Here is a 12,727-nt window from a genome sequence, read left to right as displayed (position 1 = left end):
GTACAAAGTGCTGAGGGCAAAATACAGACTGTAAAGTGCACTGTGTGTGCAATGTACAAGTAATGAAGAGCAGAAATGTAAATCAAGAGGACAGAAAAGTACCTCCCAGGCTCTCCAGTAACCGCCAAGTAAATCTCCCTGCCCGCGGGAGGTTGCGCTCATATAGCAGTAAAGGGTAGCCAGGCCAGCGCCACCCCAGTCGTATCGACTGACCTGTGATAGGTCAACCAAGGCACTCAACAGATAAAGCCCAACGGTGTTCCCCCTGTCGGCGAACAAGGTGGTCCCGAAGAGGAACATCAAAAAGCCGCGGGCATACTGTGCTGTCTCCTCAGGAGTCTCGGGCTTCATCTCCGCCCGCCGGAAGTGGGAAGAGAACCAAGTGTATCGAACTCTCCCAGAGGCTCTGTCGATAGGCGGGCGAGCCCCCAGCAGATGAATCCAAGCGGCCTCCCACTCGCCCATATCCTCATCATAAGGAATGGACCAACCTCCTATGTCCAAGCCGGTCAACACAGCAAAATCTAGTGGGGTCATAGTCATGTCCCCGGTGGCAGAGAAATGGAAAGAGTTGGTGGTGTCCCACCATCTCTCCACCAGGGCGGCCATCAGTGTCCTCCTGGCCGAGCAACGCGATAATCCCACGCAGAAGGCCCCGAACCCGGCCAGATCAACTAAATCCCGGACAGCCTCCGGGAGCTCAACGTACCAATCCCTCGCGGCGGTGGAGCCATACCCCCGTACACTGCGAGAACCAACCTGCATTCAGAATGAATACATGTGTCAGTATGAAATGAATGAGTTGTGTGCTAATGAAATGAATGAGCTGTGTGCTAATGAAATGAATGAGTTGTGTGCTAATGAAATGAATGAGTTGTGTGCTAATGAAATGAATAAGCTGTGTGCAAGTATCTGGGCTACGTGTTAAGAAAATTAAAGTTTGGGCTGCGTGTCCTACTCTTTCAATCAATGTGGGCTGTGTGTTCACCATCAATCTGGGCTGCGTGTTCAGGAAATTAAAGTTTGGGCTGCGTGTTCAACTTTCAATCAGTGTGGGCTGCGTGTTCACTATCAATCTGGGCTGCGTGTTCAGGAAATTAAAATTTGGGCTGCGTGTTCAACTTTCAATCAGTGTGGGCTGTGTGTTCACTATCAATCTGGGTTGCGTGTTCAGGAAATTAAAGTTTGGGCTGCGTGTTCAACTTTCAATCAGTGTGGGCTGTGTGTTCACTATCAATCTGGGCTGCGTGTTCAGGAAATTAAAGTTTGGGCTGCGTGTTCAACTTTCAATCAGTGTGGGCTACGTGTTCACTATCAATCTGGGCTGCGTGTTCAGGAAATTAAAGTTTGGGCTGCGTGTTCAACTTTCAATCAGTGTGGGCTGCGTGTTCACTATCAATCTGGGCTGCGTGTTCAGGAAATTAAAGTTTGGGCTGCGTGTTCAACTTTCAATCAGTGTAGGCTGCGTGTTCACTATCAATCTGGGCTGCGTGTTCAGGAAATTAAAATTTGGGCTGCGTGTTCAACTTTCAATCAGTGTGGGCTGCGTGTTCACTATCAATCTGGGCTGCGTGTTCAGGAAATCAGAGTTTGGGCTGCGTGTTCAACTTTCAATCAATGTGTGCCGTGTGTTCACCATCAATTCGGGCTGTGTGTTCGACAAATCAGTGTTTGAGCCGTGTGTTCATTTCTTAACTAATGTGTGTCGTGCGTTCACAATCGATTAATGAGCCGAGTGTTCAGAAATTCAAGTGTTTAAACTACATGTTCAGGATGCAAACAAAGTACTATGTTATAAGCTAAACTGTGTGTTCAAGCATGGCAAAAACACGAAATACACGAAAAATGCAGAAAATGAAGTAAATACCTCTCGTGCCTCGTAGGAGAGGTGATGCTCTGGCTCCCGCAGGAGTAGATCTCCGGGTGCTCGCTCATCAAAATCAGTGAAATAACGAAAAACGGCCCGAGGGAGGACATGTGCTGGCGGAGCATACCTCCCGGGAATAAAGGGGCGGACCCTCGGGGGCAAAGTCATGGCATCAAAATCATCCCCAGCACCTGGAAAACCTCCACCATGAGGAGAGTTACCCGTCATTTTCAGAAAATCTGCAAAAGGAGCAAAAATGAGCCAAAATTGGAAAAAGTCAACAAAAGTCAACCCTCGGGAAGTGAAAAAGTCAACAAAAGTCAACTCCCGAGAAAATCTTCCAAATATTGAGACAAACTCACCTCAAGTGGCGAAAATGAGAAAAGAAGCCCCGAAGCCAAAATTTAATCGCTCCAAAGTGCTTGAAACTGAAGGTTTTCGCAAAAACAACTTGCGCGGGACGTTGGAAAACGCGTGTAGAACTCAGATCTGGGGGAGAAAATGGTGTAGGAAGCGAGAGAAGAAGATCTCGTGGCTGCATTTATAGGCTCAAAGTGTTTGGGTGAGAGAGCATAAAGAAAAAGAGGTGAAAAGACCGGATTGCCCTCGGATTTGGGCATATGGCCGGCCGGCCCCCTTTTCTGGCCGGCCAGCCATTCTCTTTTTGGAAAACCAGCCGGCCAGCCATTCTCTTTTTGGAAAAACAGCCGGCCACCTCCCACCCTCCATAAAACTAGCCGGCCATGTCCCCCACAGGCTCATCCAGCTCTCTGCAAATTTTGAGGAAGATTGGAGTTCCCGGAACCTGAAAAAGTTCAAGAAAAGTGCACTTCCGGCCGCGAAATTGCTCCGCCGGAACCCTGGCTTCAAATTCTGACATGTGTCTCATCATTATTCATCAAAATCAAGATGTATCCTTTTTGAAAGTGTTGTAGCCTTTCCAGGAAGTGAATCGGAGGCCGTGATCGAGTTGCCTTCGCCGAAACTCGCGTTTCCTTGCTCGTTGTTTCGTAACAAACGGGCACCCGAATCTATGCTCGTTTTGCACTATCATGCACATAACTTACATTCTCATGAGCATACTTGCATTGTGATGCACATTTCTCGATATTTACCATACCTCTGTGCTTGAGCATGCGTTGTCACGCACATTCCATTCCTGCATCGCGATGCATTCACCTACCGGCACTGCGTGTGTCAAACTTTCGGAATCACATTGAATATATGTTGTTAGCATATTGTGCTTGTTGAATTTCTCTCTTTTACAGGCACGATATTGTATGTACGGTTCATTTGAGGCTGGTGCGACCAGACGAATCGCGCAGGTATCGTATCTTCTCCGTGTGAGACGTGGCAAGGATTGAACAATTCTCCGCATTCTTAACTGCATGAAATGTAGTTGTTGCTTTGCATTCTTGCTTAAAAATGTTGCATCTATTTGCGAATACTTGCTTCATTACAGCTTGCTGCATGTGCATGATCATTGAGTTACCTCCGGCTCTGTGCATATCGCTTTGCATTTTGCCCCTGCCTGCGGGCATGCCTGCGGGCACATCTCTGTTTATCTTGTACATTTGTCTAAGTCTTCGGCCTTGTCAAAAATGGGTCGTCTCTGGGCTTTGACATTCACTCCCGTCACTTATGACTTCCGAGTTCTGTCAAAGAGGGGCAACTGTAGACACCCCATTTTTGACCGACCTTAAGACTTAGACGTCACCGATTGAGCACTTGGTGATGTTGCATATCGTGCTCGTTCAGAAGTTTCAGAGTCACGGCCGTGAGCCCTGCCTCCGGACTTCCGAACCCTCTTCTGTGCCTTGTCTCGGTTTGCGAACCAGACTCGGTTTTCTCTGTTTCTCTTCCTAAAGGGAGGGAGAGGTCCCGTAGACCATCTCTCAGTGGCCGTGGGCTACATTTTGTGGCCGCAGGCCATTTTGCCCATTTCGGAGTCCGGTTTCCGGTTTTTCGGGACCGTTGGCCGTGTGCCTCGGTTCGGGACCGCCTAACCATCTCCGTTTGCTCTAATTTTTGGCATACATCTTATTTTCTCCCTTTTGAGGGACACTGAGGTCCGAGAAACCCACTTCGTGGCCGAACGCCACTTTCGGTGCTCGGCAGCCCATTTTCGGGACCCCGAACTGCGTGTTTTGGCCCCCGAGCATTCGTTTGGCATCGGTTTTCGTTCATTTTTGGCAGGTACCTCTGTTTTATCATCAGGAAGGTCACTGGAGGGTGGGAGGCCAGCAATTATCTTAGCAACCAGTTATATTCCATTTTCGCCCTCCGACGCCCGTTTTTCTCACTTCCGGGCCAATGTTGAACACCTTGGGGCCACTTTCTTAAACTTTCAACCACATATTTGTGATGTACACACTTGGGAGGATCCTAAAAGTTGGTGGCCGGCCAGTAATTCCACCTGACCCTTTTGACCCCCCCTAGAAGTGGCTTGTTGTCCCTCCTGCTTCATAGTTACCAATTTTTGAACCATAGGGTTGTGTTGTACACACATGGGAGGACCCTAAAAAGTGGTGGCCGGCCACTATTTCAACTTGACCTTTTTGACCCCTAGCCGGCCGGCTAGGGGTGGTGGCCGGCCGGCCACCTGGAGCTCCAAAAACCAGCCGGCCATGATCCTCACAAAAGGTACTTTACAGCTGTATAGCTGTTTCCCCCAGAAAATATCTCAATCCGAGGGATATTTTGTGGGGGAAAACTTGCCTCCTTTTCCCCCACCTTTTCCCCACCTTTACTCCCTCTTTTTGTTCCATATAACCAGCCTCCAACACTTGTATTAGGGGTTAGAAAAATTGTCTTCAAGTCTTGCATCCAAATCTCCCTCTATCTCTCTCATTTTCTCAAAACATCCAAGTTCTACACCTCATTTCTTCATCACCACCAAGCACCACCACCACCACTCCATTTCCAGAAGCAAGGAGGGCTTCTCAGAGGCTAAAGGTGCTGCAACTTGGTCCAAGAAGCAACCAAAGATTGGTCTACAAGGGTGAGTTGCCATTTCCTTCTTTTTAAGCCTATTTTTGCAACATTCTTTAGCTATATATGCTTGTTGTTTTGAGCTCCGGCCCTAACTGAAAGTGGCCTTATTTTGAGCTCTTTTTCTCCTTTGCTTAAGGGCTCAACACTGTTTGAGCCCCCCATATTGTACTTGCTTCAATATCCTTCTTAAATACCGTTATCTTGCGTAGTATTTTTAGCTTGTGTGTGATCTGTTTTGGAGCATGATGTAAACTTTAAATAGGCTTATTTTGAGCCCCTCTTCAACATTGAAGAAGGGCTCAACACTGTTTGGGACCTCCATGCTATACTTGCCTTTATATTCTCTTTTGGGTCCCATTTTTGCATGTCTTGGCAGCCTATTATGCTTTGGTTTTTGGCCTTTTTACAGTACTAAAAATAGTCTTATTTTGGCCCATTATTAATGTTTCATCAAGGGCCTTTCATGATTTGAGGTATATTTTATACACTTCATGTTATATCTCTCTTTTGGTCCCCATTTTTGCATGCTTTGGCAGCCTATTATACTTCTGTTTTTGGTCTTTTTACAGGCCTAGAAATGGCCTTATTTTGACCTTATTAACATGTTTTATTAAGGGTCTTTGACTGTTCGTTGAATATTTTGCATACTTTGTGTTATAGCCACTTTTGAGCCTCATTTTGCATTGCATTTCTAGCATGTTTGTATACTATTTTGGGGTTTTTACAGTTCTGTAAATATGCTTATTTTTTGTCCCTCTTCAATGTTGTAGAAGGGAATTTTTCAGTTTGGGCTGTGCATATACCACTTGCCTCTTTGGCCACCTTTTGGCCCATTTTCTTGCATAAGAGCTTAGCCATATCTATGTTTGTTTTTGGCATTTTTATAGTTCTGTAAAGTGGCTTATTTTGGGCCCCTCTTCAATGTTGTTGAAGGGCCCTAACCTGTTTGAGGTCAGCAGCTGTGAGTTGCTTCATAATCTCATGTTTAGGGCCATTTTTGTATGCCATTGTTGCCCTATCTTTGCTTGCTGTTTGGCCATGATTTGTACTGGTAAAATGCTAATTTTGGGGCTGACTTACTACTGTCTATTCATTGCATGTCCATATTGTGCATGTTTGGTATAGCTATAGGCCATTTCGGTTGCCAAAATCCATTTTTCGGGACTATTCCATGCATCGGGTGTACTTTCGCCTCATTTCGGGGCTGTTTTCCCCCACATTTCAGTGCTGAAATTCCATTAGCATGTTTGCATATCATTTTCCATGCTATTGCATTGCGTATGCCATTGCCTCGGTTTGCGTGCCCGTGTACACGCATCTCGAGGCACTTCATTTTCATTCATCGGCCTCTTATGTGAGTGTGGCTGAGGCTCTCTCATGTTAGTATAAGTCCATGTTGCATTCTATATGCCATTTTAGCCATATTGCGTTGCGTATGCCATTGCCTCGGTTTGCGTGCCCGTGTGCACGCATCTCGAGGCACTTCATTTTCATTCATCGTCCTCTTATGTGAGTGTGGCTGAGGCTCTCTCATGTTAGTATAAGTCCAGGTTGCATTCTATATGCCATTTTAGCCATATTGCATTGTGTATGCCATTGCCTCGGTTTGCGTGCCCGTGTGCACGCATCTCGAGGCACTTCATTTTCATTCATCGGCCTCTTATGTGGGTGTGGCTGAGGCTCTCTCATGTTAGTATAAGTCCATGTTGCATTCTATATGCCATTCTAGCCATATTGCATTGCGTATGCCATTGCCTCGGTTTGCGTGCCCGTGTGCACGCATTTCGAGGCACTTCATTTTCATTCATCGGCCTCTTATGTGAGTGTAGCTGAGGCTCTCTCATGTTAGTGTAAGCCCATATCATATTTCCATGTCACTTGCATTGCATATGTCATTTTCTCGGTTTGCGTGCCCGTGTGCACGCATTTCGAGGCATCTCTTTTTTACAGCATAGTGCATACTAGGTTGTATCTTAGATCGCATTCTGTCATTTTCTCGGTTTGCGTGCCCGCGAGCACGCATTTCGAGACATCTCATTTTCATAGCATTGTGCATGCTAGGCTGTATCTTAGTTGCATTCATGCATATCATGCATATTGCATCATGTTCAGGATAGGAGTTAGCCCGGGCACGGGAAACGAGGTGCGTTTCGTACTCCGAGTGACGAAACACGTCTCAATTCCCCAGTCACCGACACTCCGGATTACCCATGATGGAGTTAGGTTTTGTTATGTTTATACGTGCATTCATCCTATATTGAGTTGCACATTTCGACCCCTCTGCCAGCATGCATCGATATGCGTGATTGGTGGCACGAGGATCGAGGCATGCATATATCTGTGAAAATACATTGCCATGCCCCTTTCCTGCTCTCTGTTGCAGCAAATCAAGAATCAGCGGTCTTCCGAGGCTTGGCGCGCATTTCAAGAAAAGGTGTAAACAGAGGCTAATTGGGGCATCCCAATGGATTTCCGCGCAAGGCGGCCCAGACATGCATCATTCATCAGGAGCAAGGCAGTCCCTGGCTTGCACGCCAGTTTTACAGCTTTCTTAGTTAATTTGATTAATTAATTAGGAATTTGTATATTATTTGGACTGTAACATTTGGACTGTATTATTTGGACTGTATATTTATTTGGACCCTCTGCGCGAGGGCATAACTGTAATAAGTGTGCGTGTGTGTGTTGTATGTCTTCCAACCCCACGTCTTTCTCCCTTTTATTTATCCGTTAGATTAGGGCATATTTCAATTAGCATACAGCATGACAGCATGTTTGCATCATTCATCTGTTTTGCATGCACCGGGCTCGGCGCATCATGCTAACTGCATTGTACTTTCGATTCCAAATTGAATGCATGTTCGCTGTAGCATTCTGTATGCCATGTTTAGAATAGCCGAGCCTGCTATAGTTGCACTTTTGCATGTGTTGCATTAGGCATTTCTGTATACTTAGAATCATGCATGATTTCTAATGTAGTCTCTTTTTTTTGGCTTAGAGTACTCGGTGAGTTTTATGCTTTAGCATCCTTGCATGCGTGTGAGTGACTGCCATGAATAGCATGCTTACCATGAGGCTATTTGCTTATATGATATATCTGCCTGAATGCCTGTGGGTGAAGGTTGGGTTATCTTAATTGGAATAATTCATCAAATATTTTGTTCCAATTCGGGCGGCCCAGTCTATACTTATATGCTGTGTGCATCATATAGTAACCTAGGCCAATAACCAGAATAAGGACACACAAAGTTTTCAAAAATAGATATCATGGTTAGTAGAGGCCGATCTTTGATCGGGCGAGCGGGGGTGCTCACGAAGTGACCTTCCCCAATCATACCCAAGTTCCCGTGCCGAGGCAACTTTGGTGATGACGGACACGTGGCCTTTGGCACCGAGTCAGGGTTTCCTAAATTTCCCATTAAAAAAAACATTTAGGTGGCGACTCTGTATCTGGCAAAGCAGTCCATGTTTGGCACTTCTTTCAAAAATCTGTTTTCTCAAAAACGATTTGCCGGATTTGGGCTCTTTGGTTTAGACTTAGAACCGTGACAATTTGGAGAGTCCTGAGCTGTAGTGACCCCAAAATGAATGGGACGGGAGCTCGTTCCTCCCGGGGCGTTCGGGGACGTCTACACCGGGCGCTACTCTAGAAGGAAGGCGGAACCTTTATTAAGCGCCACGCTTTGCCGGCTCAAATATGGCGGGAAACGGACCCCAAGGCAACATTACAATCCATTAATTTCTTAAGTCATTGCTCTTCACAAATTATGGGCGAAGCCAACACATTCATTCATCATTTCCATTACTTATTAGCTCAAGAACACGTACTCATTATTTTCCACCATTCTCTAGTATTCATCAAGTCATTCATTGTTACAATCCCAACAAAACCAATAATAACATTCATTATTTTTATCACAAAATTCATCCGGGAACACCTCCTCTAAGAGCATTTGGCACATTTTTAGAAGCATTCTCAATTCTTATATTTCAATGGTCTTTTAACTTTTCCACAAAATTATCAAATCTTCATACTCAATTTCATAACACAATAATCATCATAAATTATCCCCAATTAATTAATTTAATTACTCATCTTAATTTCTTCAAAATAATCTTTCTATACAATAGTTATTTTGTAACCATTATTCATCATTACTTATTCTCATCTTCTACAAAACATGAACTCAATTCCATAAATCAAATGTCAATTGAAGCTTTCTTTATTCCTAACATAGATTCCTTAACTAGGGTTAAATATAAATTAGGGCTTTTGCTATTCAACACAAAACCACATTCTCATGACTCAAACATCATATATTCCACTTAAATCATCAATTCAAATTCCATAAATCAAAAACCCTAGCTCCCTTCACATGCCATTCCTAAAAATCTCCTCAAAGTGAGGGTTTTAGGCAATAAAAAGTATCACCCATCTATCCACAAGACAATATTGAAGAGAAGCAAGGAAAATCCCTACCTTAACCAAGGAGAGAAAGAGACCCGAAATTTTGACTTCAACAAAAACACGATCCGCTTAGATAGATTGAAAGCTCTTGGTGCGCTCTACAACCTTCCTCAAGGGACCTAGGTGAGAAGATGCTTCTAGATGAGTAGATCTAGCAATCTAAGTGGGAAAAAGTTGGGTTTAGAGAGAGATGAGAGAGGCTCACGGTTTAGGGGAGGAGAAAAGTGAAATGAAACCATGCTTGGAGCCTATTTATAGTAGTAGAGAAATATCCCTAAGGTTAATAAAATAATAGGCACAAAAACCCCCAAAGGTAGGGCCCATTTGAACTAAAAAAAAAAAAAAATGCACAAGGGTCAATCCTTTAGGTAGAAAAGACAATCTGGTACAAGCAAGAGGGGCCGACCGTTAGACAAGAGAGGGTCGACCCTATTTTCCAGCAACAAACTCTGCAACATAAGAGGGTCGACCCTATCCAGACTGGTGTCGACCCTATAGAAAACCAGCAGAGGCACTAAGAATTCAAACGGGTACAACTCTCTCGTTCTTACTCTGTTTTAAATCGTTCTTGTGTCCAAATCGAAGCCCCGGAAACAAGATTTCCAATGGTTCTAGCCTCACATTCAAATTCAAAGTATGGACAGAGAAAAGAGCTAAAGAGTGAAGGTTGGTCAAAAACGAAAATTCAAATTTGGGGTTTTTGATCTAATTTTGCCTAAATACCTTGTTAAGGCTTCAATCAAGGTTCCAAACATCACCCAAGGGTCCTAAATTATAATATTTAAGGTTCTTTTTCCAACCCATCAATACCAAGAGACCGACAACCACACAAGTTTTAAGGTAACGAGCACCACTTTACACCAATCTGGTACGTATTAAAATCCGAGCCACTACATTGACACTCATTATCATTTTATTCAGGAACATGTGAAGCAAAAGGAAGTTGAGTTACTTCATTGCAAGTCTTATGATCAAATTGCTAACATTTTCACAAAGCCTTTAAAGCATGATGTATTCAATAGATTGAAGATGATGCTTGGTATGAAGACTTTTGAACATTTGGTTTAAGGGGGGAGGGGATGTTAGATATTGTACCATTTTGGGGTGTTTGGTTACATGTGTATTGGGTCTTTTTTGTAAAATTATTATATTTTTGTACTTGCAAGTAAAATGTGCTTTTAGAACATTTCATATGTGGTTGAAAAGTGAACACATTAGTTAGTTTTTTGAATAGAAAACACAAAGACAAAAACTCTCTGTAATACAGAAGAAAAAACGTGAGAAAAAAGGGATTTGTGTGTGTATGTGTGTGTGTGTGTGTGTGTGTGTTTGTGTTTGTATGTTGCTATGTACAAGGTAGAGGAGAAAGCTTTTGCTATGTACAAGGAGGAGGAGAAAGCTTTGTAAATATGATTTTTAGTGGAAAAAATGCAGATTTTTAATGCACAGATAAGTGTTTACTGATGTTTTATTTTCTGATTATTTGTGCTAAAAGTTGTTTGCTTGAAGTTGAAAATCTATGCAGAAAAATTTGGATTGTTGATAGCTGTGTTTGTGCTCTATTTTGGTCTATCTGTGGATGGTTTTTTTTTAATGATATTGTGCATGTAATTAATTCCCAAATTTCCCCAACAGGTATGTTATCAATAGATCAGGTTATGTTGCTGTTGCTGGCATGAATTTTTTCTAGAATTGAATGGTGTCCTGGTTGTTTGTGAGCTTTTGTTTCTATTCTTGTTGTTATTTCTTGTTTTACTGTTGTTGGTCTCTCACTAACCCTTGGTGCTTGTGCTAACAAATGATTGGGCATTCCTCTCTGCACCAACTTAGTTAGGATCGCGTTGTTTTGCTTTGATACTTTTTATTCTTCCCTTCTTTCATTGATATAATTTCATATGTATGTATGTTATTATTATCAATAAAGTTCTTTTTCACTGATATAAAATAAAATAAAATAAAATAAACTCGAGTTTAGTCCTGAAAAGAAAGGAATAAATCAAAGCTGCAACAAAACTGTGGTTCTTGAAGGGAAAAAAAAATACTTAGGCTTACGTTTCAAAAGAGGGGAAAATAAATTGACTTAGGCTTTTTCTTTTCTTTTTAGTTCTTTTCTTTTTCAGTGAAACTTTTTAATATAATTTGAAAGAATGTACAATCAGAATACGTTAATAAAGGAAAATTCTATAGTACATTCTATTCAAAAAAATGTATGGTACATAGAAAATGAAAGGCTAAGATTGAGACACATCATTAAAAGTGACCCAGTAAACATGTCACTTTTGGGTCACTTTTTATAGTTATGAGCTAAAATCATACTTGTTCATAACTGAAATCAAATTGATCATAACTTAGTTATGAGCCACTATGACATATCTCATAACCAGCACCATTTGGCTCATAACCAATATCATATCTCATAACCACTAATTACATATCTCATAACCACATCTCATAATTAACACCATTTGCCTCATAAACACACCATTCGGCTTATAACCAATATCAAATATCTCATACCCACCAATCACATATCTCATAACCAACACAATTTGACTCATAAGCACATCTCATAACCAATGCCATTTGGCTCATAACCAACATCACATATCTTATTACCACTAATCACATATCTCATAACCAACACCCTTTGGCTAATAATCACACCACTTTGATCATAACCAACATCACATATCCTATAATCACTAATCGCATATCTCATAACCACTACCTGCATATCTTATAACCAACACATTTTGGTCATAACCAATACTTTTTGCCTCATAACTAACATCACATATCTCATAACCAACACCCTTTGACTCATAACCACACCACGTTAATCATAACTAGTATCATATATCTCATGACCAATACTCTTTAGCTGATACCACGCTACTTTGCTCATAACCACTAATCACATATCTCATAACCAATACCTTTTGGCGTATAACCATATTATTTTGATCATAACCAACATCGCTTATCTCATAATCACTATCCACATATCTCCTAACAAATATTACATATCTCATAATCACATCTCAGAACTAACGCCATTTTGGCGCATAACCAACTCAGAAGCACTAACCAAATATCTCATAACCAATTTTGATCACATATCTCTATTTCAGATTTATTTTTAGTCATATCTCTACTGAATATAATAAAAATGGTAATATACAAATAGCATACTTTTACACATAGACATATATATATATATATATATATATATATATATATATATATAATTTAACTAAAATTTAATAAAAAATATATTGAATTTTTTTATCTATGAGGTAATTTTATTTTGTTCTACTAAATCATTTTCCTCTTAAATTTTGTTCCCCAACTTTTCTTCTTTTCTTTCTATGTTCTTTCCCTTGATTGTCCTAGTGTGC

This window comes from Camellia sinensis, chromosome 10, assembly GCF_055761805.1.
Source record: "Camellia sinensis isolate YWXY chromosome 10, ASM5576180v1, whole genome shotgun sequence".
NCBI classification, from domain to species: Eukaryota; Viridiplantae; Streptophyta; class Magnoliopsida; order Ericales; family Theaceae; genus Camellia; species Camellia sinensis.
Note: the sequence above shows the minus strand (reverse complement) of the source record.